Source organism: Schistocerca americana, chromosome 5 (genome assembly GCF_021461395.2).
Source record: "Schistocerca americana isolate TAMUIC-IGC-003095 chromosome 5, iqSchAmer2.1, whole genome shotgun sequence".
Lineage (NCBI taxonomy): Eukaryota > Metazoa > Arthropoda > Insecta > Orthoptera > Acrididae > Schistocerca > Schistocerca americana.
Window position 1 is genome coordinate 518,735,512 of NC_060123.1, and position 8,783 is coordinate 518,744,294.

Genomic DNA, 8,783 nt, shown 5'->3' on the forward strand with positions numbered 1-8,783 from the left:
GTATAACGGCTTGTTTATAGCATTCAGTCTCTTCTGCTTAACAGTACTCATTACATGCTGGAAGCGGTACCTTATGCAACTGATAATCATTTTCGCATGATTTGATTTTACTGTACGCCAGTACAGCCGTAACAAAGTATAAGCAGGCCCATGGACTTCCCATCATTGTAGGACTAATAACAATAAGATTCCATAATAGCGGATTCCAGTAGAAGATTCAGCTTTCGTTTGTACGGACACTCCTAGTTACGAGTTAACACGTGTAGAAACGTAGTTTGTCTGCTGATTTGAGCGAGCGAGCGAGCATAGCACTACCTTCGTGACGTACGCGCCGCGGCCTGTCTTTCTCGTAGGCCTCGAGCCTAGTAGTGTGACGTCACAGTTCCTTGCTGGGCCCATATATCTCGTTAGCCCCGTTTGACGTGCCGTGACGTGACGGACAGTGTGAAAACACTGTGACGTGATGGTTTCGTGACGTAACGGTGCCGTGACGGCCTGTGCGAACTGGCCTTTATTGTGAGTCAGAACGTAATCGGAGTTGATAGTATACGCATAACTGCCCTGAAAGCATTTACAGTACTATGTCTTTTCCTCAGACGCCGTTGTTCTTTTTTACTGCAACGTCACCACTTGTTTCCCACGAGGACCAAGTGCGATAATATCGTGGTTGCGTAGCACAATGCCTTGCCTCGTCTATTTACCAATAAGCCCGCAGGTGAGGTAGGGACGCTAAACGTAGACGTAAGTACGGTAGTCAAACAATGCAGGGGGCAGGCCTGCATACACTACATGGTGTAGGCGCCATATTTCTGGGAAAACATGATTACGGTTCAAATGGTTCAAATGGCTCTGAGCACTATGGGACTTAACATCTGAGGTCATCAGTCCCCTAGAACTTAGAACTACTTAAACCTAACTAACCTAAGGACATTACACACATCCATGCCCGAGGCAGGATTCGAACCTGCGACCGTAGCACTGGCGCGGTTCCGGACTGAAGCGCCTAGAACCGCTCGGACACCGCGGACGGCCATGATTACGGATTCTATCGAAATAAAGACGTCAGAAAACTAATAAATAAAGTTTGGGGTCTGGCACTCCGTTTATTAAAATCTCACCGGCCGTCACATTCACCAGAAATGGTGAACGCTAAGAGTATGTGCGTTTCAGAGACTGTCAGGACGGGTTCTGAAAAACAGAAGAGCATCAAAGGACGTAGTGGACGTCGGAAGCAGAACTCAGCTATAAATAACGGAGCGGGATCAACGATAGTTCAGAGTTTGGTTGAAGTCCAGGCAGCGAATACATACAATAGTGTAATCCGCAGCACCTGAAGAAGACGAATGGGTCGGTTGCCATAATATTATACGAAAAATGGAAACAACAACTCGGCTGTATACCTGGTAGCACAACATTAATTAATCACTGTGAGAAAACTTGAAAGCTCACATGCATAGGACTACTGTATCTGCAGTCAGCAACAAATTCCAAATCTGAGGATGAAAATTTCAGTCTGCAGTGGAGTGTGCACTGATATGAAACTTTCTGGGCGGATTAAAACTGTGTGCCGGACCGGTAGAGCACTTGCCTGCGAAAAGCAAGTTGTAATCTGCAGGAACCAAACGATTCGTGAGTCCACAATAAGGACTAGGAAATCTCAGGAATTTGCGTTAAGAAACACAGAGAGAGGCAGAGCCTTTTCCCTCATTTATACGTTCACGTAGCTACAGATTGTTGACCAGCGTTAAAAGTCTCAGCGCTTAATAGTTATACTAATAATAATGAGAGCACACTTCCATTTTATATTGTGTCAGTTAACGACGTCAAAGTTTAGAGAATTTGTTGCTGTGTTAGTTCTTACGTTAATTGTATGACATGTGTACTTCTGGAAGTACGTTTTTCAAACGCTACCCGCTCGTATAGCCCCACACGCGTTAGCACACCGCTTCCGGGATTTGGAGAGAAGCGTCGGCCCCTAAACGAATCCACCCAGTGACTTAAAGACGAAGTCCGGTGTGCTGGCCAGTCTGGATGAGGTTTTTAGACCGTTTTCCTTATCCGACCAAGAGAACACTGGGCTGTTACCCATGTCCCGCTTCAGTTACACGATTCGCAAGAACTTCGAAACGTTCTCACACTTTCACATGGTATAAGACTCGACGCAGACACATGAGGGTGCACAAATTCCGCCCCAGGGCAGAAGAGATAACAGAAAGACATCAGACAACCCTCTACCACTAACATTGCCAAATACGGAACAACGCTCCGGTCCCGTCGAAGGATAAGGCCAGGGAAAAGAAAATGTTTTCGAAATGCTGTATTTTGCTGAATTATAATTTCTACATCTACATCTACACGATTACTCTGCAATTCACACTTAAGTGCCTGGCAGAGGGTTCATCGAACCATTTTCATACTACTTCTCTACCACTCTTGAATGGCGCTTGGGAAAAAGGAACACCTTAGTCTTCCCGTTCGAGCTCTGATTTCTCTTATTTTATTATGATGATCATTTCTCCCTACGTAGGTGGGTTTCAACAAAATATTTTCATATTCCGAAGAGAAAGTTGGTGATTGAAAATTCGTAAATAGATCTCTACGAAAAGAAAACCGCCTTTGTTTCAGTGACTGCCACCCCAGCTCGCGTATCATATCAGTGACGCTCTCACCCCTATTGCGCGATAACACGAAACAAGCCGCCCTTCTTTGCACTTTTTCGATGTCCTCCGTCAATCCTACCTGGTAAGGATCCCACACCGCACAGCAATATTCCAGCAGAAGACGGACAAGTGTAATGTAGGCTGCCTGTTTAGTGGATTTGTCGCATTTCCTAAGTGTTCTGCCAACAAAGCGCAGTCTTTGTTTCGCCTTCCCCACAATATTATCTATGTGGTCTTTCCAATTTAAGTTCTCGTAATTGTAATTACTAGGTATTTAGTCGAATTGACAGCCCTTAGATTTGTGCGATTTATCGTATACCCAAAATTTATCGGATTTCTTTCAATACCCATGTGGATGACCTCGCGCATTACTTTGTTTAGTGCCAATTGCCACTTTTTGGATCATACATTTCTTGGACATCATGTTAAAGCGCTGCACTGAGCACTGATGTAAACAGATTATTATATTAAAACATTTTGTTGTAATTAAACAATTTATGATTATTACACTAAAACATTTTATTCGGTTGGTGCTTTAAGTTCGTGACTATACTCCATAAGTTTAATAAACGCAACAGGTACACATAACAGAGACTTCACTTATCAGTAATATTTCCTGCTTCACTATTTACGCTAGGGTAGCTCATTGATTCCACGACTGTAGAAATCACCGGGTTTTGAGGCGTAGACACATGTTCGGTGCGCATTTTCATCCAGGAAGGAAGTTCCTTGTAAGTTGTTGGTTATACAGCGAAAAAGGTTAAAATCCGAGGGTGCAAGATCAGATGAATAGGTGAGTCCGAAATGACTTCCTCATCCCACTCCTGTATGTTTTCTGTCAATCTAGCAGAATGCGGGCTGGCGATGTTGTAAAGCAGCACCACTTTCTGGTCGTTGTACTTGGACAGGGTCTGCAAGACGTCTCAGTTGTTGACAATAAATGTCAGCAGCGATTGTTACATCTTGAGGAAGCAATTCGTAGTACACCACACCGTCGCTTTTCACCAGGTGCATAACAATATCTTTTGTGGAAGCGCGTCGGTCTTTGTAAGAGGAGTTGCAGCTTTCTTTGGACTCAACCATTCCTTTCTTTGCCCAATATTAACATAAAAACACCATTTCTCGTCACCAGTAACAATACAGGATAGGAATCGTCGGTGTTGATCATGAGCCAGTTGATGACGAGCAAACAGACAAGCAGAGATACACATATGGCCATCCGCTGAGTTTTGGGGTTTTGGCCTTTTGTGAGATTATCCCGTACCCCTACACACTATTTTTGAAACTTCCCCACTGCATGCAAATGTCGCACGATGGTGGAATGATCACAGTTCATCACATTTGACAGTTCTCGTGTACACTGAATTGGATCATTGTGAATTGAACCGTTTAAACGATCGTCATCAAACCCCAAACATGGAGAGTCACTTTGTCAAAACGATTCTCCCTAAATCGAGAAAACCATTTTCTTGCTGTTTTGTGTCCGAAAGCGCAGCGTAAATGTTTCTCGCTGCCTCCGCTACTGTCATCCCTCTATTGAACTCAAACAGAATAATATGACGGAAATATTCAGATTTCTCCACTTAGAATTCCATATTGTAGCGTCTACAGCTCCACTCGTTTTCTGTAAATGACAAAATGACAATATCTAAACTGATTTAGCAAAAATAAACTACAAATAAAAAGCGAGAATCGATAAATAACATGCAAATAAAACGCTACGAATTTATGCATTAATCTATAATTAAGATGGCAGGCATCTGCGGCACGTAGAAACTGGGGATGACGGCAAAGTAGATTTGCATGGGCGGAGGGCGAAGAGGACAGTAAGAAAATGTGACCCCGAACCGAACCCCGGTTCCGCGCCTGATCTAAAGGGAAGAAATCCAGTGGCACCCTGATAGGGGTTATCGGGTACAGTTTCAGGTGGTCGCGCGCGAGACGTGCAGCTCTCCCACCAGGGGCACCAGTCGCCGCGTGGGACGCCGTACAGCGGACAGTTGGGCGCAGCAGAGCACAGGTCCCGGCGCGGCCCGCGTAATGGTGGTCAGCCTGCGGGCTGCGGACCGCGGGGGGTTCCCCGGGTATTAGCCCGGCGGCTGCAATCGCCGTCAATCAAAGACCGCTGCAATCACCGCGCTGCAGGCCGGCCGGGATAATTACCTTTTTGTTAATAACGCCAAACGAGTTTATAATTCGTCTCGTCAGTCGGCCAGAACAGAACAGTAGGGGTCGGGCAGATACATGCGCGGTGTCACTTTTTCTGTGGTGTCACAGTCATGGCAATTGGCTGTCAAAACTGGACCGCGTCCATTTGTGTCGATCTGCCCCCTGTGATAGGTGGCGTGGGAGGGGTGAGAGGGGGGGGGGGTTCGAGCGCGCAGGGGGCAAGTCGGCCAGCGACGCACCGCACTGGTGCGCGGCTAGCCGGCCTGGGACGTCTGTTTATCATAACTCCATTAACGACCGGTAATGAAATGTCGGCGGGGGTCGCGGCCCCCTCCTCCCTGCACAAACTCCGTATAATTTTGATGTTGTCGGCCGGCATACAATTAATGCTCACCACCGAAACTCGTTTCCATGTCTCACTTTTCTATTAAAATTCAAATAATGTCCGGAAATATTCAGGCGGCCGGGACAATTTGTGCATTTGAGCTTTCACGTAAATGTAATTGTTTTAAACTGTTACTCTATCAAAAGTGCCATTTAAATTTCCGTTTTAAAAAGCAAAATAAAATCGTCTGGGTGGGGACACGGTATCGAACGAAAAATACAGATTCATTACTCATGAGTGTCGTACTTATAAGGTATCGAAAGAAAAGTATCGTTACCTTCAAGTAATATTAGAGTAGATACTCTCTATTTAATGTGAGTTCTTCCAGCTGCCGGCCGCGGTGGTCTAGCGATTCTAGGCGCTTAGTCCGGAACCGCGCGACTGCTACGGTCGCAGGTTCGAATCCTGCCTCGGGCATGGATGTGTGTAACATCCTTAGATTAGTTAGGTTCAAGTAGTTCTAAGTTCTAGGGGACTGATGACCACAGATTTTAAGTCCCATAGTGCTCAGAGCCATTTGAACCACTTTGAAGTTCTTCCAGCTAATGAAACTTATCATGACAGATCGCACTGCTAAGTTATGATTTCCTGCGACAGCTTTCAGTTTTGATTTACGCCCTTCTTCCATCCATGTCGTTACATATTTGCACTAACACACACTATGTGATCAAAAGTATCCGGACACCTGGCTGAAAGTGACTTAAAAGTTCGTGGCACCCTCCATCGGTAATGCTGGAATTCAATATGGTGTTGGCCCACCCTTATCCTTGATGACAGCTTCCACTCTCGCAGGCATACCATCAAGCAGGTGCTGGAAGCTTTCTTGCGGAATGGCAGCCCGTTCTTCACGGAGTGCTGCACTGAGGAGAGGTATCGATGTCAGTCAGTGAGGCCTGGCATGAAGTCGACTTGCCAAAACATCCCAAAGGAGTTCCATAGGATTCAGGTCGGGACACTGTGCAGGCCAGTCCATTACAAGGATGTTATTGTCGTGTAACCACTTCGCCACAGGCCGTGCATTATGAACAGGTGCTCGATCGTGTTGAGAGATGCAGTCACCATCCCCGAATTGCTCTTCAACAGTGGGAAGCCAGAAGGTGCTTAAAACATTAATGTAGGCCCGTGCTGTGATAGTGTCACCCAAAACAACAAGGGGTGCAAATCCCCTCCATGAAAAACACGATCACACTGAAAGGGTACAGTACTGCCCGACATTGAAAATAGGTACAACATACTTCATTATTCTTGTCAGTACAACATATTTTTCTAATAATAATTCTGTTTCAATTAATACAGCGAAGCCGGATACCAGTGTGGGAAAGAATGACAATTTATTTATTTAATTGATCACATGTGCACTCCCACAAAATAAATCCCTACATCCAGTTTGGTGAGATCTGTGAAATGAATGAATGTATGGTCGTCTGCTAACCGCAGATAGTGAATGTGAATATATGATCATCTTTGAGATGTTCTTTTGGTCACCTTTGGTGGAACCAAAGAGATGAAACTTACCGGAGCTTTGAGCGCCTGAAATGTGGCTGACTAATACGGTAGCAAGGTGCTCCCCCACTTCGGCAGAGGTTCGAGAGGACCTGAAGAACGGCCATGTTTCAGCACTGTGCCGCTGGATCTAGTGCTGGTAATACCTGTCTTAGGTGTGCTCAGTAAAGACAAAAGAGTGGAGACATGGTATGCATGTGAAATACTTAAGAGTAGTTTGGAATAATAATTTCTCTATTTCAGGAACTTTTGTGGGGAGAATTAAATGTCAGGCAGGTAATATTAAGGGGATTGTAGTAATCTTCGGAAGCGACCAACGGTCACAATGAAACCACGTGTAGCAATAAGTTGAAATACTTCCGAGTGCTTAAGTTAAGCTGAATTACTGGCGTGTCTACTATATGTTAGAAATATTTGAGAAATGGCGTGTGCAGGACTTGAAATTAGAGACGAGTACTTCCACGTGGTGAGTACTGTATGAGTCTCAATCTGTGTATGAGACAAAGGATAAAGAGAAGTACTCGTCCATGGTATCAGTTGAGGACTTGCGTGTGTGATGAATATGTTCTTAATATTACTTTGCGTGTTATGTTTCCGTGTGACGCTTGATTCAAACTATAATACTCTGAGATAGAAGCAAGGTGAGTCAGCCGTCTATCCAGCAACGCCACTTGGCTTGCATTGCACAGGAAGACGTGCATATATCCTCCAGAGTTCATAGTAGGAAAGAAAAATTACGAAGTGGGGCAGTGTCGTGTGAAACTGGGATAAATACTAATTGAAGTGGGAAAGCTGAAAGTGATAATGTTGTGACTATTCTTTGTGTTGTATTCCATGTTGCAGTGTGGTGTATGTCATGTAATTTAAGTATGTGTGGTTTGCATGGGAGAGTAGCAAGGTAGTTTCAGAGGTAGTGGGTTATGCATGTTCCTTTTGTACCGCTCGGTCTGGAGGAAAGTTTCGTGATGATGGTTGTGAGTCGAAGTGTGAGATATAGCGAAAGATCCACCATCCTATCCAGAAAGTGCACTGTAGCGTTAAATAATTACGAGACCATAAGATAGAGAATCACCAATGTAAAGCCATGCCCACTGGGCGAAATTTGTCATGTGTTATTGTTGTAGGTTATAGAATTTGTGTGTTTAGGTTATAGAATTTATCGGGATGAATAAGATTGTGAGAAGAAAAAGATTGGTGGCCTTTTGCTTCAATAGTGTGTTGCCATGATACCCAGAATTTATAATGTGTGTGCCATTCATATGCAGTGCGATGGCCACGTGTTGATCAAAGCCGTTGAATAAGAACAGTTTATTTGCATGTAAACGACATGACGCTTGATGCGAGACACTAGAGAGGCAACACGAGCGAACACAAAAAAGACGCTACCCAGGGTCGTGACCTCTCGGACGACGCCGCTCACCGAACGAGAATAGACGTTGCAGACTCCGGTTAAGTGGGTGCGTGACAAATAAAAGCGTACAGTGTAGTGTCAAGTGAAACGTCCTGATTAACAACGACATTCTAAAAGAATCTAATGAAACGGATAAAAAACATTACGAGACCAAACAGGTCACAGACAATTTTAGAGGACTGTTTAAGTAATTATTTCAATGTATCTGTGTATGTTTGTCTACTGACATGTTTTGTTTTCTATATAGAGTATTATTCATTTATCTTTGTGTGTGTTAGACTTAAGATCGTTTTTTGTCATATTTTGTTTCACAGTAACAGCAATTAAGATAACAGTGCAAGGACACCTTACAATGAACTGAGAGAAGTGCCAAAGTGCACAAAAGACACTGAAAGACTTTATTTGTTTTCATAACTGTACTGGAAGCATAAAATAACTAGATGACAAACTCATTCCAATTTTATGTTAGAACGAAAGTAAACGGATGATAAAACACAGTAATGTCTTGAAACTACATGTGAGACCTGATGATCCTTCCGGAATCATCATGCCTCACATGGGAGGCATTGTGACATTACAGCCTTTATCACTGCGATTTTTAACATGTAAAAGTTTTTTTTTTGTATTCGCGTCAGTATGTGCGAACTTTTAACAT